Here is a 24,345-nt window from a genome sequence, read left to right as displayed (position 1 = left end):
CTCCACCACAGAAACCCTGTCTTCATGTTTTTCCTCAAATACATAAGGTATTTCTCCACATTAGGAGTAAAAGCATGAAGACAGTGGGGGGACTGAAAAGCACTACAGGTAAAAATTACAGAAAGTGTAGAAGTTTTAAAGTATTAAGAAGGGACACTTTCTGTGATCTCAAGTATTAAGAAACGAAAAGCTTTCTGTGATCAGGTAGAGGTTTGTGTGACAAATTGAAAACCTTATAAACTCCAAATTAAAAGTTGCTTTTCCCGGGCCGGGCGCAGTGGCTCACGCCTGTAATCCCAGCACTTTGGGAGGCCGAGGCGGGCGGATCACAAGGTCAGGAGATCGAGACCATCCTGGCTAACACGGTGAAACCCCGTCTCTACTAAAAATACAAAAAATTAGCCGGGCGAGGTGGCAGGCGCCTGTAGTCCCAGCTACAAGGGAGGCTGAGGCAGGAGAATGGCGTGAACCCCGGGGGGCGGAGCCTGCAGTGAGCCGAGATCGCGCCACTGCACTCCAGCCTGGGTGAAAGAGCGAGACTCCGTCTCAAAAAAAAAAAAATAAAAAAAAATAAAAGTTGCTTTTCCCGATGGGACAATTGCTGAATCCCTTGGACTCACTCGTTATGTGAGTTAAAAACCCATTTTTGAAACAAAAACTAAAACGGAAAGAACACAAAAGTGAATAATCATAACAAACAATGCCTTAAGAGATACAGAAGAGGCAATTGTGTGTGGGTACAAAGCATATTAGCATTTATTAAATGCCATATTCTAATTCTGTCATTCCCTATGTCTTGAGAACCAAGATATTGAGTAAGGAAGAGAGGAGACAGAGCTGTAATGTAGAAATGACTCAGCATAACACCTGAATATATTGTATCTCTGCCCATTGAAAAGGCCTAGAAAAAAAAACGACCAATCTGTAAGCATCCTTAGTGTCAGGCTTTTCCCATGAAATATAATTTCCCAATAAAGGAAATGAAGACTTCTTGGGAAAGCGGTGGAGTTTAGGGCACAAAATGTACAAGATGAGTGTGGAACATCTTAACATGCCAGATAAAAAGATAGTTATCAAAAATTATCAGGGTCACGTCAAAAGATTTTAGGAGCCAATTTGAAAGGACTCTATTGGTCAAAAGTGAGACAATTAAAGCTTCAATAAGGATCATATTTAGAATGGATTGATACTCGTCAAATATATTTCAATTCATGAATTCATAACCATTTAAAAGGTCTAGTTAGTTCCCCTCTGAAGATGACTAGGAAAAATTTATTTTCTTAAAAATTAGTTGGATAAAAGGCAAAGATCTAACATATATCCTGTTTTTCTTATACAAACTAAAACATAGCAAAATTATAGATGATGGTGATGGTTAAGTCTCTCTTTTAGAAATTATTTCAGCCAGTCTATTTAAAAACATACAATTAGAATATTACAATTTTTCAACCCCTAAGGAATTGATGAATTTAGGCAGCTAACATCATAAAGAATGGATACCGGACATTGTGTGCCTTCTGTTTACAAGACTTTAGACTTGCCAAATGAGTATAAAGTAGCTTAATCAATCCACTGAATCCAGAATCAATTTACAGAAAATACAGAGTTCACAGGAACATACTGAACTACAACATGGGAGAGTCTGCAGGTCAGTGGAGCCCTAAAAGACGTTACGTTTTTAAAAAATGAATAAAACTAAGCTAAAGTGTCTAAGGATGGGTACTTGGGTGATAAGATCATAAAGTAAAGCAGGGAAAGGATTATTGAAAAAGCCAAAAGCAAGGTATTTTTGTGTGGATGGAGAGGTTTGTGACTTTGATGGGACACACATGGAGGGGCTTCTCAGACAGCTGGCAACATGCTATTTCTTGATCTACGTTACATGGATGTTCTTGTAATTTTTCACTAAGTTATACATTTGTTTGTTTTCATTTTCTTTATATGCATTTTAGGATAGGTTTAAAATGCTAGTCTGGTACTTTTAGTCAAATTACTGAAAAACAAATAAATAATCACTTGGTAATGAGAACACTGTCATTGCCACGATATTAAAAAATACGAATGTGACTAATAACAAAACTGCCAAAGTAATTTTTTTAGATATTTAAAAAAATGCTTCTTAGGGAAAATGATTCTACAGAGTCTGATTTTATCAGTGAAAACTGCAAGCAGGAGGTTCCCACTTACCATTCTTTCTCTCTTTGTTCTTCTTTTTACCATAATAATGAGCTCTGAAAGACACTTGAAACTTACAGTAGATCACATTGGAAGGAATATTATTCAAGAAGATATGAGGCAGAAACGATATTTTAGAGGGAGCCCTAGCATGCCTCGAACTCCTGTCATTATTCTCAGCAGATAACTAATTATTTGGCTGGAATACGTTTAAAGGAGAAGCTTTACTCCAAAGTTGGATGAATGAACGTAGAGATTTAAGCATGATAAAAAACAGTAAGCGGTACAGGAACAGTAACAACTATAAAGTCTTTATGATTTCTTTAATGTTGCCGGGAAATGCATAAAAGGCTTCTAGAGCTGACTAGATACCATTAAAAAAAATGTGTTTTTCTTGCTGTGAATTACAAGTCTTTTATACATGGAAAAATTTTAGTGGGCACACAAGGCAGGAAAATTAAATTAATTTTAATTCAAATGCTCTGTGACTCTCTGAAGTTTTTCCAATTACAAAGATATGTCTCATGATTTTAAGGAGCCAGGAGAGCATATAATACTTACGTAAAAAAATGTTGATTATTTCATTGCAAGTAGTCCTTAATGAGGGTTAAACTCATTATAGAAACTGTCTTAAGACAAATAAAACCAAGTCAGTGAAGTAATATGGGGTTACTTGTTTATTTGGTAAATTTCCCACAGGGAAAATTTTAAATCTTACAAGTTTAATGATGCTTTTAAAGAGCTATTATTTATGAAATTAGTTTCATAATTATTGCATAGGCTAGTAAAACTGTACTGAATTTGAAGACAGAAGAACTGAAGTAAGATTCTTAGTCTGTCAATTACAAATGATGTGACTTTGGGCAACTTATTCAACTTGTCTGAATCTCAGGTCACTTTCTACAAAATGACAGGATTATACCACATAGATCTTAAGATTCCATCAGTATTTTCAAATTCAACGATGTGTTTTCAACTTGTTTCGGGGCAAAATAAATCCTCTAAAGACTGAATGAGAAAGAATTATAATGCCTGTGGTAGTTATCTACCTGTGTGGCAAATTAAACTACAACTTAGCAGCTAAATTAATACAACAAACATTTATGTTACACGGTTTCTGAGGGTTGGGAACCTGAAAGTGGTTTAGTTGACTGATTCTGATCAGGGTAACTCACAAGGGTACAGTCAAGCTGTTGGCTGACATTGAAGGCTGACTGTGGCTAATTCCCTTCTCACTTCACTTGCATGGCTGCTGGCATGCCTTGATTCCTCCTCACTGGCTGTTGGCCACAGGTTTTGGTTCCTCACCCAGTCGGACTCTCCCTAAGCCAGTTGCCCCAGAGCGAGTGATCCAAGAGAAAAAGAGAGCACGTGTGAATGAGAAAGCACCCAAGATTGAAGACACCGTTTTTATAAGCTAATTTAGAAAGCCCTATGTTATTGGCCACATGAACAATCCCTGATACATTATGGGAGGGGATTATAGAAAGACATAAATATCGCCACCATATGGAGATCTTTGGAGGTAATCTTGGAGACTGGCTAACCAAAGTGCCTGTGCTGAATGCATAGATTAAGGCCCAGATTCCTCTCCCCAAACCCTCGATCTACCCAGTTCAATAAACTTCTCATGCAATGAATGATAGGGATGTCGCTATGGATATTGCAGAAACATAGGATTTTTACCCGTGTTCCTCCTAACCATGGGCAGGGTTAGGTTACTGTTTTTCAAAGTAATTACCTTTGTTTTCAGCAATTGGCTTTATTTCAATTTACTGAAATGTGGTTGTTCAAGGTATCTTCGATTTGTTTCTTATATACTTATTTCACTATACCTTTACTTTCTCTCTTTCTACATAGAATTTCCTGAAAAAAAAATCTATAATCTTGCATATTTTAATCTATTTGGTGGCCTTAAATCTATTCCCCATTCCAAAATCATAGCTAATCAAGTAACTTCTTTATCCCAAATTCTCCATTTGCTCTCTTCTCTCAGTTTATTTGCATGACTTTCTCTCTACCTAACAGATCTCAAATTCATTGCTAAACTTACAGTAAGAATAGTCCACACTTAAAAAAAATCATCACCTTATCAGCCCTTTAAAATTTTACAATCTAACTTTCTCAATTATTATTCTGAAATGACCAATTTCCCTACTTACCTAATCCAATGCGATGGAAATCTTCAACTTCTGCAGTGCTAACAATATCAGCTCCACTTTTCTTCTTAAAAATTCCTTTCTCTTCCATTATCGTGCACATTCTTTCTTCCCCTTATCCTAAATTTTTTATTATCTCCATGCTCTTTTCTTTTAGATTCTTTTGTTTCTCTATTCTTTTTCCCGCAAAATTTGTATATCACCTCAACAGAAGACCAATGTTTACTTTTTGATCCTTTCTGAAATTAAAATTCTAGTTTTTAATTTACTAAAGAGTATCTCTTTCAGAATTTATAACTAATATTCCAAATTCAACATAGATTTTTAAATATGCCCATATTTCTGTTTAGCGGATGGAAATAAGGCCTTTTATTTCTGTTAATAATATTTCCAGTCCTCAATTTATGCAAATTGTATCTTGAAATCGTCACTTTATGTATGTATGCAGCTATATATCTATGTATTTATTTATTTACATTTATTTTATTGGAACCTGTCATTTCAGATTGTGTAGCATTTAACTTTTTGATGTACTTGGATTAACCTGATCCCATTCTTTATTTGTATTTATTCACCTGGACATGGTCCTCTAATTCTTTCTGCCCATGACACCTATTGATGCCCCACCTTCATGGTCTTTAACTGCTCTGTACATTCTTCTCTTCAAAGTATTTTCTATTTACTACTATTTACAATGACTTCCTTTTGCTCTTAGATTAAGGCCAACATTCTTGACATGTCAACAAAGTCCTATAAAATTTGGCCTATGCCTACCACTTAAATTTCATCTAAAGCTACTCTTTCCTTTTCCATTTGCAAAGAGAAGCAGTAAGTGGTTACAGAACAAACTCTGCCTCCAGTCTGTGCTTTGATCCAAACCTAGTTCTGCAACTTAGTTAATTTGGCTAGGTTTCTTATCCTTTCTGTGCCTCAGTTTTCTGACAGGTGATCAAAAATCTGATAGCAATGGTAGTTACTTATTGAATTAATCAGCATATGAGAACAATTCCCAGAAAATAATAGTTATAATATTGTTATTACAACTTGGAGATATTCCTGCAATCTTATATTTTATCTCCTATTCATTATGTTTTTTCTCTCTTTTTTTCCCTCCCTTTCTTAACGTTTTATTAATTCATCAAGTTTAACTTCCCTCTTCATCTTTTCCCTCAACTGGTCTTGAAGTTATTCATAAATTTTCTATTCACTTACTGGTTATTCTTATTTCTGTTTATTTATTAACTACTTTTAAAAGATGTGTATCTGATTTAATGAAGTCTTAACTAACCAGTATCTCTGACCTTCTCCTGAGAAAGAGAAGAATCTTTGAATGTCTTAACTCGGTCATCACTCACTTTCCACATTGCTGTCATCCATTGTGGTAGCCCCACTCTGATTTTACCACCTGGAACAAGTCGTGGTTACTGTTATTATTATTTGCAGTTATTGGATACACAATATTTATTCATTTAAGGCATTACAGTTAATTTCCTTGAATTCTAGTCCCTCAATTTTCTTTTAAGTAAGGACCATCTTTTATTACAGTTCCTTCTGCAAATCTATGTAAGTGGAAAACTTTGTAAAATAGAGTATTTATTTTACACTTGCTCTTGAATAACAAATTTCCTGGGAATGAAATTTTAGTTTTATAGGCTTTTTTGTCAGCATGTTGAAGATATTATTCCAACGTTTTCTGATACGTATTCTTGCTAATGAGACTGTGATATGTATTGAAAAGATGTAAGCTGCCAGTTATCAGTCCTTTGTGGATAATCCCTTTTTTGTGGGAAGTAATTTGTGAGGTTGTTTTATTTTCGTTTGTTTATGTAACTATTAGGTTTTGTTTTACTTTGTTCTTTCTGGGACTCAGTGAGTATCTTTAATCTGAAGAGCCACGTACCTCTTTATCTTTGGAAAATTCTTAGCCATTATCTTTTAAAAAGCGTTTCTCAGGCATCTCTTTCAGCCACCTTACTCATGTGTTTTATACTGTCTTTCTATCTTTAATGCCTTTTAATTGCTCTTTTATGTATTTTTTGACTCTATAGCTAATTCTTCTTTTTATATTGACTTTTAAAATTTATTTGTTATTTTTTAACTAAGGTATAGTTGACAAACTGCATTGCATATTTTACAGTGTACAATATGATGTTTTCATATATGTATAGATGGTAAAATGGTTAATGCAGCTAATTACTGTATCCATTACCTCATGTACTTATCTGCCTTTGTTGTAAGAATATTTAACATCTACTCTCTCAGCAATTTTCTTGTATACAACGTGTCATTATTAACTATAGTCAGAATGCTGTATAATAGATCTGACCTTACTACTTTCAATTTACCCTTTCATTTATTTCTGATATGCTCATTAGTCTATCATACAGATTTTATTTTAATTACAATATTTTCATATCCAAACATTTGATTTGTTTTTTTAAAACATATGTATTTCATTCTCTCTTATTATCACTCCCTACTTCATCCTTCCTTATTTATCACTTTGGTTTTCTTCTTTAATTTTTGTATTTCTATCCAGGTTTTATGTATGTTTTTGGTAATTTCTTTCTCTTTAATCCCCAAAGTAATGTTAGATAAAGTTATGGCCCATTCAAGATTGTTCCAATAACTCCAGGACTAGGGGTGCTCGAGCTTTTTAAAACTTCAGTTACTCACATAATGTTTCATTTGGTTGTGTAATTTGTACTCTTTTTCATGGCAATTTCTTTTCAGTGGGTGTCCTGTATGTCTTTAATTATGGGAGTTTTTCTACTGTGGTTATTTTTTAAAAAAATTCAATGATTTTATGATAATTCCTCAACTTGCTATTCATGCCCTATATAAGTACCATGCACACAAACACACACACACACACACACACACACACACACACTCTATGACTGTTGGCTTTACCATTGTATTCTCAGCAGCAGAGACTTTAGGGCAGAGTATTTTTTTTTGGTAAATTTTGTTTGATGAATGTTTGCATGGTTACTCTGTATATTCCATAAATAAATAATTAAATCTACTGTAGAAAATTGAGAGCTACCTTCTAGTCTAGAAACTGTTCTGTATTTTGCAATTGTCATGTGCTACTGAAAGTGCTCACTCTCTCATCTTGGCAACCTAAAATCTCTTCAGGGTTTACTCCAAAGACAGTTTTTAAAAGAAGGCTTTGCTAACCTTAAATATGTATGCTTTGTAAATCAATTAAATCTTTCTATTTAATATAAATTTTATTTAGAAATGGCCTGATTTTTCATTTTGACATACTCAGGCTTTAATTATTCCTTGCTCTCTGCATTTTCCTAGAACTTTGGGGATATATAGAGTAAGCTCCTTACTCTGACACTATGACATAATTTTGTTAGATATGTCATAGAAACTCCATGCAGAGGTTCAATTCATTGATCATGGGTGAATTCAGGTGACATACATATTAGTTTGGCACACAAGTTTTAAAAATTAACATGGAATTTGTTTCAAACATTTAAATATTCATCCATTGAAAATCCTAATATATATGACTTTGGGAGGGTGGATGTGAAAAAAATCAAATAATATAGCAGTGACAGGCCTGCATTTCTACCTTTTCACTGTTGCTGAAAACTGACTCGCAGCTGCCCTATATCCAGTGGTTTATGTCCGATCAAGTTTGCCACAGTGTTCACCACTTCTTCATGAGTTAGACTGTGTCATTCACTCATCTATAGTTCTGCCTGGCTCCTGTAATATTTAAAGTTTGAGGATGTGGATTTGGAACATTCTTCACCACTCAATATTGCCAATTATTATTGGCTTAGGCCACAGGATAAAATTTTTATGTACTGTATCCATTTGAAATCAGTTTATTGAGTACGTAAGAATGAATACATATTCAGTTCTAAATATAGCCATCTGTATCTTAACTGAATTATATTGCTCATCTTGTATTAATTTTCTCTCCCAAAAAACATAGAGTTATTATAGAAACATATGATTTTATATATACATTTAAGTCAACAATAATGCAAAATTTGCCTAATCTGCCTTGGGTATTACGAGATTTATTTGGTAACTTAGTAAATATCTGTGTACTATAACCAAATATGATAAATTCTATGGAGAGATGAGAATTGTAATGAAAACGGAATGTCTAACAACTGATTAGATAATTGCGTTTTCTACTAAAAACTGACAAAATAATAAACCTGAAATGTTGTTAGAGTTGTCGCCTAAATAAAGGCATGGAGCCAATTGCACAGCAAGATAACATTTGGATTCTAAACAAGTAGTGTCATTACTGGTTTTGTTTGTTATAAAGGAAAAGAGTCCACCTGGTTTTAAAATACATTTAAACATATTCGTGCTTATATTCTTAGCGTCTTCCATTTTAGTAAAAGCAAAGTTATAGAAATTAATGCATAAGGTATTAGAAAATGATACACATTATCTTTCTCAGTAAGTCTTTAATTCCTTAGTCGCATGAGGCCATACTGTTTGTAGAGGATGAGTGACAGAAGTGTTGCTAAGACTAAGATCTGTGGGAGTGCTCTAAATGGATATGAGAACCATCAAGAATAATAATAAATGAAATCTTAAAATGCCAGTCTCAGAGTCTCTGTAGTTATATTTCCCAATTATTCCAAGACAGTGCCTGTTTCTTAGGACAGTGCCACAGGGAGCCTTTCATCTGCCATGCAGTCAGTCTTTGATAGAGGATGAGATTATGGACAGTACTGAAAGAACATAATCAATATTCAGCCAGGACATAGATTTAAAAAATATATATATGATCTCAGTTCATGTACCACTTTGCAGAGAGCTCAATAAAAGAGAGAACAAATAATCTAGTTCTTGGCATTCAAAAAGAGAGTTCGCTTTATGCAGTCTAACCTTGTCTGAACACATTTGTGCTTTTAATGTCTTGCGAAGATAGATCATCGGAAAATGACAGAAAGACAGTGAATGTGACAGTATGTTTGCTCCCTGGTTGGAGCCTTGATTGTACTCAACAAGGGTCTGCTGCAAGCACTATTTTGCCATCCAGCTCTTTTTTTTTTCCTACAGCAGGATACTAGATATACAACAGCAATAAACATGAAAGATAATGCTAATATTTCTCTTCCCTGAAATGAATGCAAAAGAGTTCTGTGAAAATGCTTCCACAGTAATTCATAGATACCCCTTTTTTAACAATTACTTTTCAAATATAATCTCATTGCTCTTTAATTGATTGTATTCTTTTTTATCTATTAGACTAGAAAAAATAAACACAGAATTATATTTCTTGGGATCCCTTTCAGATTTGGAAACAACAAAAAAATCCTACCCTTTCTATTTTCCTCAAGCCTTGGATAACTTCCAAATCAAGCACCTTGGAGTTAAAGGCGCTCTCCATTGCTTCACGCATCTATGATTTTTACCTTTGTTTCAGGGTATTCTGGTTCTCAGCACTGATACTGCTAAAGACAAAGTATATATAAATAGAGAAGGTGATTGTATATACATGAATGTCTTTTGAATGAAGCGAGGTTACTAAGTTTGGTTTATCAAGTTCAAGCATATGTTGTTTTTAAATTTTTATTTATTTATTTATTTTTGAGATGGGGTTTCTGTTGCCCAGCTTGGAGTTCAATGGTGATCATAGCTCACTGCAGCCTCCACCTCCTGGGCTTAAGTGATCCTCCCACCTCAGCCCCTGAGTAGCTGAGACCACAGACGCATGCCACCATGTTCAGCTAATTATTATTATTATTATTATTGTTATTATTATATTGTAGAAACAGGGTCTCCTTACGTTGCCCAGGCTGGTCTCAAACTCCTAGGCTCAAGTAATCCTCCTGCTTTGGTCTTCCAAAACATTGGGATTACAGGGATGGGCCATTGCACCTGGGACCGTATGCTTTTTTATTTAAGCTAACCTTGACAAAAATGTGTGCTTTTGCTGTTTAGTAATTACCTACTAAATACCACATAAATCTATAGCCCAAACAAACCTTTTTCCTAATATAAAAATACAAAATATCAATAGTTTAAAACATTTCATTTTCTATTTTATAATAAATTGTGTTAAAAGTAACAACGCATATGATAAAACAGAAAACTTTAATTGTGAATTTTCTCCTTCAAACACAAGATAGAGGATGTTAACATGGAATAATTATCCACAGAAACCTTCATAACATTTTAAGTTTGCTAGTAACCAAGGAAGAAGTTACTCTGGGTTGCCATGATTCCTCATCATGGCTTTTTTTTTTTTAGGGATTTGTATAAGATGTCTCATCAACTTTACATTTGGTAACATCATCATTTTTAGTATCACCGTCATGCCTTGTCAAATATTTATATAGAAAAACCTACCAGGGTAAAGAGGTGAACTGAAAACGTGCCAAGGATTAATTGAGATGTCCTAACCTTCAGAGTACTGCTGTAAACATATAGCTTCCTACATAGGTATGAATTTGAAAGAAAATAATCACTCTTACTTCTATAAACATAGGTCTGTAATCACCCCTTCAGGTCAATTTTGCTGTATTTCAGGGATGGCTTGGAGAAACTTGATTACATGTAAAGTAGTAACAAAATATATATTTTCTATCTATGTTAGGGTACATACAATCGCTCAAGTGTAGGCAGTTTTCTGGGGTCACATAAGTACTGGTGTTTAGAGTAGGTAGATAAACTTGCATCCTGTCACAGTTAACACGGGCTTTTATAGTGGCACCAAGGAACAGAGAGCTGTGCATTGAGTAGGAGTGGAGGGGGTGTGCTAGAAGAAATAGTCTCTACGCTTAAAGACTAGTTTAGATCAACCTGGAGCACAATTTCAGAGCCCAAAGTCAGGTCCAAAGGAATTCTGAGGTTATCTAGAAATACATTAGAGGAATCAGTAGCTTTAGCTCCATTGTGTTGCACTGGGCACTATAGTATTTGGAATAAGGCACTAGCTATGTATAGCATAACATATATGATTATAGTATAATTTATGTTGACTAGTATAACAACATAAATTCATTATAATAAAAATGAAAAGGGGTATTTGGACAATTGATATTACTGGAAACATTGTGTGATTTATATCTAACAAGACGCAGCATAGTATAAAGATTAAGAACTCAGATTTTGAAATCAGATGGCCACAAGCCAGAGCTGCCATTGCTATTTATGTGGATGTGAGCAAGTAATATAATCCCTTTATGACTTAGTTTTCCACTTGTAAAAATTCAATTATAATAACACCTATCTTATAAGATTGTTAGGAAAATAAATCAGTTTATACTTACAAAGAACTTAGAATTGTGCATGGACTATATATATGTTAATTACGTAAAACAAATAATCACAAGACCATATATAGGCATATATGTTACTTATATATAAATATATAAAATGTGCTTTTATTATTTATATTGTTTCTATTATTTTATATGTAATTGAAGAAATTACCACTAAATACAAACTATTTTCTCATGACAGAAAAAAGAGACTTAAAGATAATAAACTCAAATTCAGTAGTGTATTAGTCATCTTCATTAATTCAATAAGAATGGAGAAACTAAATTTTATAATGAAATACTATAAGTCGGTAAGTTGCAGATATAAAATAGTAATTACATTGGTGGGCTATCTGGAGAATAGTATGATACCTCGTCTCATATTTCTTCATGATTTTTCAGGGGATTTGTTGATAAAATAGAAGTACTACATTGTAACACTCCTAGAGTGACTTGCTGATAGTATGTGTTACACTTGATGGAAAAATGACAGTCAAATGGTAGAATTTCAGGGAGGAAGAATTTCTAAAATACATGAGAGACCATTCAAAGGAAATCTTTGAATTAGAACATGCTCAAATAAGAGACAGTGATTCCCTTGTCTGAAGAGGACAAGCAGAGGTTGGAGGCCTCTTATTATTAATAGATAATGTTGTAGAGGGAAATTCGAGTTTTATATAGAGTGTTGGAATAGACAATTTTTCATATTTAACTTGATAAGTCATATTTCACTTAGTGAATGGATATGGTGACTACACTATAAGGCATGGAGTGAAGTTTTTTGTTCATTTTATATCTTATTCTTATATTGTTAAATATTTAATTGACACATAAAGATGGAATGTATCCAAGGTGTACAATATGGTGACTTGGTATATGTATACATTGTGTAATGATTACCACTGTCAAATTCATCAGCACCTCCATCAGCAATAATGCTGTGCGTGAGATATCCAGAACTTGTTCATCTTATAACGGGACGTTTTTACTCTTTGAACAACATCTCCCCATTTCTTCCACATTCCGTCTTCAGCCCCTGACAACCACTGTTCTACTCTCTACTTCTATTTATACAATATTTTTAGTGTTCTTCCTTAGACAGAATTCCTAGAACTATACGAGGATGGAAAAAGAATTCTCAAAATAAAATTGAAAAGGTGGAAGATTAATTATCCTATTATGCATATAGTTAAAACAATCTCACATGGACACAAACATATACATAAAAACACATACATGTATACATCTATATACACAGACATGTGTATGTTAATATACAGAATGATCTATGTGTGTATATATATACATATCATTAGCAATAAATATAGTGTTTGCTATCAGAAAATATAATTTTAGTAATTGAAATGCACATATTTTGTCACATTACTATTTTGTAAAGGAAATTTGAAATTCTTATATGCATTATCATATTGTTGGGCAAGGAATAATTCAGCTATGTTAACTGAGCAACCACCTTGAATGCAAATGTTTCTTAAATTTCAGGAGAAAGATATAATAAGGCATGTTTCATCTGATATTTCTAGTAGGCTTACAATTTAAAGGTTGAATTTGGAGAATCCAAAAAGTCACAAAAAGAGAAGTTAAAAAGACATGCCAAATGCTGAAAGCCAAATCTTTTTTCCATAGTCCTAAAATTTTTGTTATTTTGTGCTATTTACTTCTCTAAGTACTCACGTTTTAAGACTGCTTAAGAAGCAGGTGAGAAGAACTATATTCTTACAGCTTAGTGTATGACAAATAGTAAGTGCTCAATGCTAGTTATTATGAGTGATGAACTTGCGTTGTAAATGCTGGGTTATGGCATATAGGTTAGTCTGTGATTTCCGTGATTAATCTCTGGACTCAAAGAAGACTACTTATCTTTGAGATTCTGATGTATGTGTGACTGCTTTTTGAAACCACAAAGGAAGGAAGGATAATAACATGAAGAAAAAGTGAATTTTCTAATTTTCTGTCATAAGCAGCTTGTATTATACACTTGTGATAGAGCAACATATTTTATCTAAACATATCAACTCTAAACATTAATTTCTCAACTTAAAATATTAATTCTGGATGCTTGAGAATGGGATTAAATAATTGAGGGGCTACTAAACTGTTAAAAGAATTATTCTTGGATATAAGATAGGCCTGTTCAATATATGTAGGTGGTACCCTCTAGTGACTACCACATACTCTGTACTTTAAGTAGAGTTCAAATATAACATGGGTATTTTTTTGGGGTCAATCTGCACATTCTGGTGACTTTAGTGGTTGAGTATCAAAATATTCCTATTTCGGATGATTAAGAACAAAAGCTCCAGAATTGCGTACTATTTTTATACTTTCCAACCAACAGAGGGTCATGGGATGTCCCATATATGCTAGATTTCCAAGCCATAATAGTTCTTGTAGTCAACAATTAAACAATACATTAAAAAACAAGGATCACTCAAAAGTAGGAGTGAAAATACTGTGGTAAAACGTCATCTCAAAGTAAAATAATAGCATACACTTTTAGAACATGTACGGAACAGTTTATAAAGCATTTGCCATATATCATTACATTTAAGCCTAAGAGCAACCCTGAGACAGTAGACGGAGGTGAAATCATTATCTTACCGAAGGGAAACGAAGAATCAGTGAAGCTAGATTCAAGATCAATCATTTAAGACATAACATAACTAAACCTATAATCGAGGTGTTTTGGTCCTTAGTTCATATTTTCCCCCCTCATATTGTCTTTCTTCTTACATGACTCTATTATACTGAATTTACACTATCATCAAAGTGCAGGCTCTTTAAGATAGAAATCATCTTAGAAATTATGGGTATAAATGTACATACATGCTCTGAATAAAATTGTGCACTCACATTATCATATAAGTTGGAGACTACGTACACACGAAACTAATATTTAGTAGAGGAATTGGAAAAATGACATTTGATCTGGAGATAATTAATACTTAACGCTTGTCAAATAACACAATACTGAAGCATGGAATAAAAGTATTTATTAGAAATATGTGAAGCTCATTCAGACTTTTAAAAAATCACATTTTCTTTAAAAGGCGTCTATATATAACTCATGGTAATTCTCAAACCTAAATTCTAGAACTTAAAGTTCCAAAAATAAAATTAATTATCTGAATAGACCATGTAGACATAAAGTTATTGAATTTTAAATAAGAATAAGTTATTTCAGCAAGAATATTTTCTAAAGAAATGACAATTGTAAACTCTATCTCATAAGTCCATTACAAAACTTTTAATGAATGAATTAAAAACAGTTATGAGTCAAAAGAAGTGGGCCGAGGGACTGCTGTAATGTCAAAATTGAACAAGTACTGTTTTTGCTTTGTCTACAGTAGGGCAAATGGAGAACAATATTCATCAATAATTTCCTGTAGGAATTGCACTATTTTGGTAAAATGTGTTCAATATCCACTTCATTATTTTGTGATCTGGTATAAAATTAAACATCACCAGTAAAAGTAAACCAAAATTTAAATCAAACGACTAATGTTATACAGAAAGAAAACCCATAGTACCTGCTAATCTCAATGTATCCACACCATAAGACACGGTGAGAAAAAAAATAAAATAAAAAACATAATAATCTCAACGTAATTTTGTAAAGAAACTCACATTTATAGAAGCGACAGTCCATTTTTAAAAGTACCAGAGTATTTTGCTTAAAGGATGGTCAGAACTGTAAGTCAGAGTCTATATTTTAAATAAAAATGAACACATGAAAAATGTCAGTGTCAAATGTTTTTTATTAAGAAACATTCAGAAGCAAAGCTTCAGATCATAATTTTTAATGGCATATGTTCTTGTTTCAAAAGTTTATATATATTATTAAAAAGAACAAGAATATAAACAAGATGGTAACGTTAGTGGTGTGTTCATAAAAGTGTTACAGGGTTGATACTACGTACATGTTTAAAAATGAAAAATTAATTACTAATTCTTGATATGCTTTATACGTATTATTTAAACCATCACATAGTTTATTAATCATTTAGTAATTCACTACTCATAGTACTGAGAAATTGAGAGCTGTCTTCTCATTGTCCATGAAAATATGGGTTTCTAGCCACTCACATAATAAAGCATTTTACTACATGTTCATAATTTGTATCAAGTTTAAGTTTACTAACATACACTATAAAATACCCAAAGATAAAATGATATTAGATTCTTTCAATTAAAAAAAACTAGACTATCTTTCAGTTTCTTCTTTAGTTTCTCAACATTTAAAATCCTGCCTTAAATTATAGGGATACAAGCTAAAGTTTAAGCATAAAAATGCATAAAAATGGGCAAGATGTATGAAAAACAATATTTGCATAAAGCATTATTACTATTAATGCCTATTAAAACATGTTTGATCCTTCAATGAAATGAGTAAGTAATACGTAAATTTTAGGAAAGGTCATGGCCACTCTAATTCATGCAGCCTTCGTGTTCTTCAGGTGGTATATTAAAAAGGTTTAGATGAAACATTCTCTGACCAAAATAAGTCCAGTATCTCCCCAGTTGGATAGAGTAATTAAGAATCTGTTTATTTAAATATTCAACTTTTTCTTAACCTTTTCTAGAATATTGACTGTGAACTGGCAGTTTATCTTGGGATATATTTTAGTTTACTACCTCCAAAGGAAAACCTTTCTGACAGAGCCAAGCAGAGTTGAGTGTGCGTATCTGAATTTTAGAGTTGAAGAGTTATGCCTCACCTTACATGAAAATGCTGAAACCAGGGCCACTGACAATTTCCGTAGGAGAAAATCGACTTACAGTGTCCCAAAAATCTTTGCCTGAAAACCCATTCATTTTTTATAATTAAATAGCCATGTACTACCCAGTAATATAGCTTTTAAATTACACATTTTTTTCCGATAGGAATTTTTTTTTTTGCTTTCCTGAAATTCTTGTGAAAAAGAAGGCTGCTATAGATATTGATGCAAACTTCTCCAGTCCTCCCCCTCCTGCTAAGATGCTGCCATTGCATTAATATAATAGGTCAATCATTTGGTGGGCATCATGACTTTAAAAACAATTCCCACACTCAGATAGCTGTCAATGGTGGTGCCAGTGAACCGTTATGCAAAGCCCCCAAACATTCTGTAAACTCGAATCTTTGAGCACAATAGTAAAGTTCAGTTCTGGAAAAAGATAGTGTACTGAATACACAATACTGAGCTTTGTCTGCTCGGGGCTTCTGTCGAGGGAGAAGGCTACTTAATCTCCACATTTGCCCCGGGGATTCTAACAGTTTTAATGTGTCCTTTTAGAGAGTCTGTGAACTGTAGAATATATGCTGGTAACAACTTGCTTTGGGGCTTTCCTCGGAAAAGCCCAAAGCTGCCAACACAAGAAAGCTGACACAGTGGCGCTAACAAACACAATACCGAGCTGTAGCTGTTTCTGCAAACGGCCTGGATAAAGTTTCATGTCATGCCTCGCTGCAGGATCCAATTCTTTGGCTCATTTCGTAGAATCTAGCTTTTGTGACAGGATGGAAAGGATAGCTTCTTCATCAAATTGGGAAAGTATAGGAAAATTTGATGTAATGTCAAGAAAGTTTATAATACTTAAAGATTGCATGATATAATTAACAATAGTGACATTTAATGCTATATTACCAATTGCCTACATTGGTCTTTTAGCCAAGACTGTTTTTAGAGTCTATTAACATCATTTTCTTAAATGGGATGTTTTGGTGAAATGGCAATATTATTTTTCTATTATCATTCACTTTTAGAAATATACAAAAGAAAATATTACCTAGAAAGCTAACTTTAACGTGTCCTTATAAATTCAAAGACTTTTAAGCAATTGTAATTAGAATATTACTTAGCCATTTGGAAAATGATGTATTTCATTCAAATGAATACATCTAAGATGCTAAATAGAAATTCCACAGCTGGAAGAACTAACTGTTCTAACTGTATAAACAGCAATTCTATTCCCAGCTTGACTAAATTTACATGAGTCAATCCATCTATATACTGGAAATTTGCCATCCAGAAAAGTCGTATATTGTCTATACTTATGCATTTATGATACTCATTAAAGGTTGGGCAAACCATATATATGAGTGTGTGCAAAGTAGAAATTTTAAGAGGGAAGTAAATATGCATTTTTACAAGCATAACACCTAATAATTCTCATAATATTGGATGCATTATAAGTTCAATATATGATAATCACCACATTGATGAAAATGAATTTTCTTAAAATGAAGAAAATATTTACAAGAATGTGGATTAATGAAGTGAGATAGAAGAGACCAAATGTGGAAATGTTCATAGTGGATAAGGGAAAAGGGTCCAGAGCTGCAAGTGTGGTTTGAAATCCCAAATTCCAGTTCATACTGGGGAGAAATCCCAGTTAGTTATTTTTATGCCTGCCCCACCCAGTGTCTTCCTATGTTACCCTCAGATCTCTCCCTAACACCTTCTCACTCCCATGCCTCTTGGCTCATTGTATACTCACTTGTATGGTATGGAGAGAGGCAGGTTGGACTTATTTTTAGCTCCCTAGGAATGAAAGTGTTCTTGTCTCAGGTAGTATATTGATCTGCTATCACGCAGTTGATTTCTAATGAAGCCTTTAGTAATGCCTTATACTCAAATTGGGAAATGGCTCTAGTTTACTCTGAGTGACTAAATAAATATTTATTTGTAGATTAGCAGGGTGTGGTGGTGCATGCCTGTAGTCCCAGCTACTCGGGAGGCTGAGGTGAGAGAATCACCTGGGCCAAGGAGGTTGAAGCTGCAGGAGCTGAGACCATGCCACTGCATTTCAACCTGAGCCACAGGTTGAAGCTGCAGGAGCTGAGACCATGCCACATTTCAACCTGAGCCACTCTGTCTCAAAAACAAAAAACAAACAAACAAAAGTGTATTTGCGAAGAGTTACCAGGAAAGAGTTTGTAATGGACATGAAGAAAAAAACAAAAGGGTTTCAGATATCTGGCTCTTAGGCAGGAAATAAAAATGTTAGAGGGGAAAATATTAAATATTTTGATATTATTTTCAAATGTAGTGGTTTGTGAAGATTTTTGCAAATAATTCATTGTTGTGCTATATATATATATATATATATATATTTGTCTATCTATCTGATGGTAAAATCTACATTTATCTATTTATAACCTATCATGTTTTCCTACTTGGGAATTGCAAATAAATTGGCTGGAAAGCAGTTTATGTTTGAAATAATAACAAACCAGGGCCAAACAGAAATAAACATTCAACCACAATATTTTTAGCAGTATGCTCAAAACAGCTAATTTTATTCTTAACTGAAAAATTTGTCACTGGGAAATGGTAGGAAACTGTAGTCCAATCCAAGTTAACCTTAGCCCTTGAATTTCATCTACATGGGCCAATCAAGGGCAAAGTAATCTACTGTAAATGAAAAGAGGACTACTGTGCAACTGCAGTACTTTCTAATTGAGAAGTATTACCCTATTCTATGCTAAAAGAAAATTCTCTCAGGGTTCCTATCTAGAGTGGCAGATATCTTTAGAGAAAATCTACTAAACGAAGATTTTCATGAAGGGAATTCAATCATGGTTCTGAACCAAACTTCTTCCAGAAGAGTATCTTGTTGCCATAAGTCACTCCTTAGCTTATTCTAGTCTCAACAGTAGTCTGTAGAATTACAGTGTTTTTCACCTTGAAAGCTTGAGATTTAAGCCACGATTAATTTGATTGTACTGCCTGACTCTGGAAGAAAAACATAATGCCTTTAACATTTCTAGATTGTAAAGTCATCTAGTTTATTGCCTGCAAGCATAGTTTGGACAGTTGCTAGATTTGAATTCTGACTTTATCAATTTAGTTTTTTGTGTGTGTGGCAATAGGCAAGTCATTTAATCTTTCTTAAGTTTTCTCATCTGTTTAAAGAGGATAATAAAGGCCGGGCGGTGGCTCACGCCTGTAATCCCAGCACTTGGGGAGGCTGAGGCGGGTGGATCACCTGAGGTCGGGAGTTCAAGATCAGCCTGACCAACATGGAGAAACCCCGTCTCTACTAAAAATACAAAATTCGCCGGGCGTGGTGGCACATGCCTATAATCCCAGCTACTCAGGAGGCTGAGGCAGGACAATTGCTTGAACCCGGGAGGCAGAGGTTGCAGTGAGCCGAGATCCCGCCATTGCACTCCAGCCTGGACAACAAGAGTGAAACTCCGTCTCAAAAAAAAAAAAAAAAAAAAAGGATAATAAAACAGATTGTTGTGAATGTAAACATTAGCTAAAATTTAGCCAGTGCTTTCTATTGCCAGGAATTTCCTCAAATGCTTTTTATATATTCTCACAACAAATTTATTTATATGTTCTATTATTATAGTTTAGCTATATTAAATAATTTGTCCAAATTCACGTGATTATTAAATTGTGAAATTGAGTCTTGGGTCCAAGAGTTTGATTTCTGGAATCCACGCTCTTACCCACTGCATCAGAGATTCTGTAGAAGAAAACATGTTCGGGTCCCAAGACAGTGTCCAGCACACGAGAGGATTCAGTAAAATTTAGTTATTGAGATTCTCATCAGAAAGTTGGAAAAAATCTGAAATCTTGCTGAGATGAGATAGAAAATTTATTTTCTAATAGGAGAAAAAAGTCAATGTTGAACAATATAAAACTATAAATTAATTTAAACTTAATATAAAACTACTTAGCATAAAAATATTGATTTATTTATAGCAGGTAATATTAGTTACTAATATTTTTATATCTGTACTTAGAAACATGATTTCAAGATATATATTTTTGCACAAAATAAAGAGACACTGTTTGAGAAATGTACCTTTGGAGAGTTTTTTAATAACATAGTACTAACAAAAGCATAAACACTGGTAATTTAATAAAACCTTCCAAAATTCAATATTCTATTAGTTGTATTTGAACAAAGTGAGCCCTTAAATCATTGATATAATTTGAGGGCTTAGAATTAAACAATTTCTTTACTTATTTAATTTTAGTTATTCTGGACACTTCTGTTTGAGGCATTTGCCCTGATGTCATCATTGCAAGGTATCCTAATCCACAAAAATTTAGAAACACTGACATATGTGACTGGAACATGTTGAGTCATGTTCATTTAAGTTTTGTTGTTTGGGCATAGTTAACTTTCAGTTTCCCTCGACTTCATGAAAGAGACCTGATTTCAGATGCAGTTTAAAGGGCGCATAGGCAAGGTAAAGCATGAGAAAATGTTTTTCTTCTTTCTGGGTAAGTAGAATCAAAATGAGAGAACAGGGAGGAGCTCCTGATAAAGTGCTGCAATACATAAGAGAGTGATGCGCTTTTGGGGCTGTCACTGCCACAATTTTTGTGTCAATAGCACTAAAGCAGTGGATAGCACCTTTTCCTTCATTCAGAGAATGATGGCAATTCTGCTTTTGTGGCTAGGAAGTAGCAAAATATGATACTTTTAATCAGATGGAAGAAGACGAGAAACTGCTTAGTCAGGTGCTAAGGAAGTGTGTTTAAAGATAAAAGCTTAGGTCTCATGTAGTCTAGCCTCAGGATGTAACTTCATCACTATAAATTTCAGCAAATTGATTAATTAATGGTAAGGGAATTAAGTATATCTTCTCTATAAGCAAAGCCATGTCTATAATTTTAACCAATGTGATAAAGAAGAAAACCTTAATAACTTCTCTATTTGTTAATGTATTCATTATTACAAACAGCTAATAAGAGCTTATTATCGGCCAGCTAATGTCATAGACATTGAAAGTATAAAGATCAACAGAATACCTTTGTAGACATTTAAGGCTCACAATTCGGTAATTAATAAATGGAGTTGCTTTTGCATAAGCTGTTATGTGGAATTTTATCTAGGTACAGAAGACAATAATATTGTATCCAAAGAAATCCCTCAAAAGCTTCCGTGTAATAAAGAATTAAAGGTAGTAATGCAAATGTGGGCAACCAGATGGGGAGGTGACCACACCACAGTTCTGCAGGATAAAAGTTTTATTCAATTAAAAATCTCTTTCATGTAAAAAAGAAAGAAATGTTAAATATTTAAAAGCTCTTGTCTTTTTAAAAAGTTTAACACACTGGCATTATGAATGTACGCGAGTGTACAATTATATTAAAAACAGCTGTTTGATGATTACTAGAGCATATATTTTGCTTTTCTACTCCAGTACAATAAGCAGAGTAAGCTGACCTTACACAAAAAGCTTGACGATTGTTACAAGGCATATTACATTATCTATAAGAATACTTCAGAAAAGATAAGCTGCCCAGACAGCTGAAGGAAAGGTGCTCCTTACACAGCTTTATGTGCAACCTACAGGGTCTCCACAAGAGGGCGGTCATTAGGAAATGCAGCGGCATTTTCCCGCATGCCAGCGAAAAACAGCATGCAGACACCTCAATTCTATAGCATCAGACTCGCCCCTCCCCTGCCCTGCCCCGCTTACTAATATATATTCTACGGAAGAGACAGTCTTTTATTTTTTTTACTAATATATCAAAATTTATTTAAGGATGAATTATTATGCAATAATCAACAATGTTATGTAATTATGCATATTTATAAAACTCCTTTATGAGGTCTTTTCTCTACCTTTTATAGGAGCATTTTGGGAAATGGTGTCCTAACATATTTTCTATAGGTTTGTAAGAATTTAAAGAGAAATGTGATGAATAGTTCACTAAAATTATGGAACATTTTGATATGTACCTTTAATAATTACTGTAGTGGCTAGTGATGTTATTAAAAATTATAAAAATAATCATATTTAATATGCAAGTTTTTATTGAAAAGTGTAGTTAGTAATTTTGAGTAACAGAAGACAGGATGCATATTAAAACATAGAGGGAATTCTAGGCATTTGTTTGCATCCGAACTCAGATACACAACTCTAGAAAAACTGAAAAATAAATTAAAAAACAGTCAAAGGATTTTCCTTAATTTTAAGCATAAGCCTTTCATTTTAGAAATTATAATGTTTTGATATAAACCTAAAGTGCATTGACTTAATATAAATAGCACTGTTTCTAGATTATTTCCTGTTCATTATTTCAAAATTGTTAAAATTTCTTAATGAAATAGAGGCAGGTTTCCAAACCTTTAATGATGTGATTATTACAAGATGATACTCCTAACCAATTTTTCTTTCTCTCAAATAAAGTAACATGAATTACTTCAGTATCCTTCTTTTCCAGCTTCTTTCTCTTCCTTCCTTCCTTCCCTCCCTCCCTCCCTCCCTCCCTCCTTCCTTCCTTCCTTCTTTCCTTCCTCCTTTTCTTTGTTCCTTCCTTTTCTTCCTCCCTTTCTATCTCCATCCCTGCTTTCCCCCCACCTTGTTTCTTTTCTCTAATTATCAAGTAGAAATGGATGCTAAGCTAAGCTTGTGATTTTTGAAATTTGAAAGACTAATAATAATAAAATAAGGAGCAATCAAAGCAAAAATTTAGAAAAAAGTCTTTTGTTGGAGAAACAAAAGGTGTAATAAAGACAGCTCGAGTAGCCTAACTCATTTTAATCTACCCCAAACAATATTGATAACTGTTTATCAAGTGTTGATATACTGCTGAAACATGTCTTTCTAAAGACTTGTTAATTAAGTGGACATTTTTGTGATTTCCTGGTACCAAGGGTATCCCCATTTACATATGTTTAAAACTTATTTACTTCGATTGTTGGTGGGAGTTCAACAATTTTGGAAAGGAAAAAGGTTCTTTCTGTCGCCTTCTGTGATGGTGAACAATAGCATCACAATACTAAACTCAACTGGTGTTCATGACTGTTGTGTTCAATTTCACAGTAAATTTGGTTTGTTTCTCATGGGGCAAGACTAATTCTGCTGATTATTCGATGTGGGAAAGCACTCTGTCGCTATAATATCTGCTATGTGATCCATGTATAACAGAATGACTTTTAAATTGATTTAGAATTATTCATTATAAACATCCACTATCTTGTTAAATTGGATGGATTAATTTTACTCATAAAAGTGATGTAGAGTTTATGCTACTGTCTTAAGGCTACTTTGACTGTAACTCTGGTGAAAGAATATATCAGAATGTAGAATGATTTAAAGCTTGTTTTATTTAATAAGCCATGTAGAAGTTAAATTGTAGTTCTTCGAGTCACATTTTCCAAAATATACAAAGTCTTACCAATGTTGTAAAAATATGCACGTTTAAATTGTATATACTGGATTGTTAGATTTAATTACTTTGAAAATAAACACAGTGGGTACATTGCAAAGAGAGTAACAGGAAAGGTAAGAAGCACGTCTTTAACTCTGATTAACTTTCTTTACTTAACAACAAAAGGATCTTTCTTTCACCAACAGGGGAACACTCAATATTCTAAGCAAGGCTAGTGATATTTAATGGTTATAAATGTTATCATCATTTCTTTGTGGAGAAGAATTATCTGGCTTATAATTAATAATAACCAAATGTTAACAGAAGCTAATTATCTTTAAGCTTATTTTGGGAATTTTTATGATAAGAAAGTATTATTTTGATTTCATTAGATCACTGTGTGCGTGCATGTATTTGTGTTTTACAATGACATATTTTACACATATTTTAATAAACCTTATGGGAACAAAATTGAGAAGTTAATTTGGCAATATTGGGAAAAACTAGAGTAAAATAATTAAATGTACAATTGGATACAAATGATGGGATGACTCATTTGTTTTCCAAAATAAAATTCTGGAAAACTATTGTTTCCCTCACTTTAAGTAAAGTCATTTTTATTTT

At 33.5% G+C, this 24,345-nt stretch overlaps 1 protein-coding gene across 4 annotated transcripts in view; it reads right to left on the bottom strand.

The window, feature by feature from the left end:
• The window catches only part of ROBO1 (roundabout guidance receptor 1), a 1,209,916-nt gene that overhangs the window by 476,730 nt on the left and 708,841 nt on the right, over nucleotides 1-24,345 (bottom strand). The window lies entirely within an intron of this gene.

Source organism: Symphalangus syndactylus, chromosome 21, assembly GCF_028878055.3.
Source record: "Symphalangus syndactylus isolate Jambi chromosome 21, NHGRI_mSymSyn1-v2.1_pri, whole genome shotgun sequence".
In the NCBI taxonomy this organism is placed as follows: domain Eukaryota; kingdom Metazoa; phylum Chordata; class Mammalia; order Primates; family Hylobatidae; genus Symphalangus; species Symphalangus syndactylus.
This window is presented reverse-complemented; position numbering and strand designations above follow the sequence as displayed.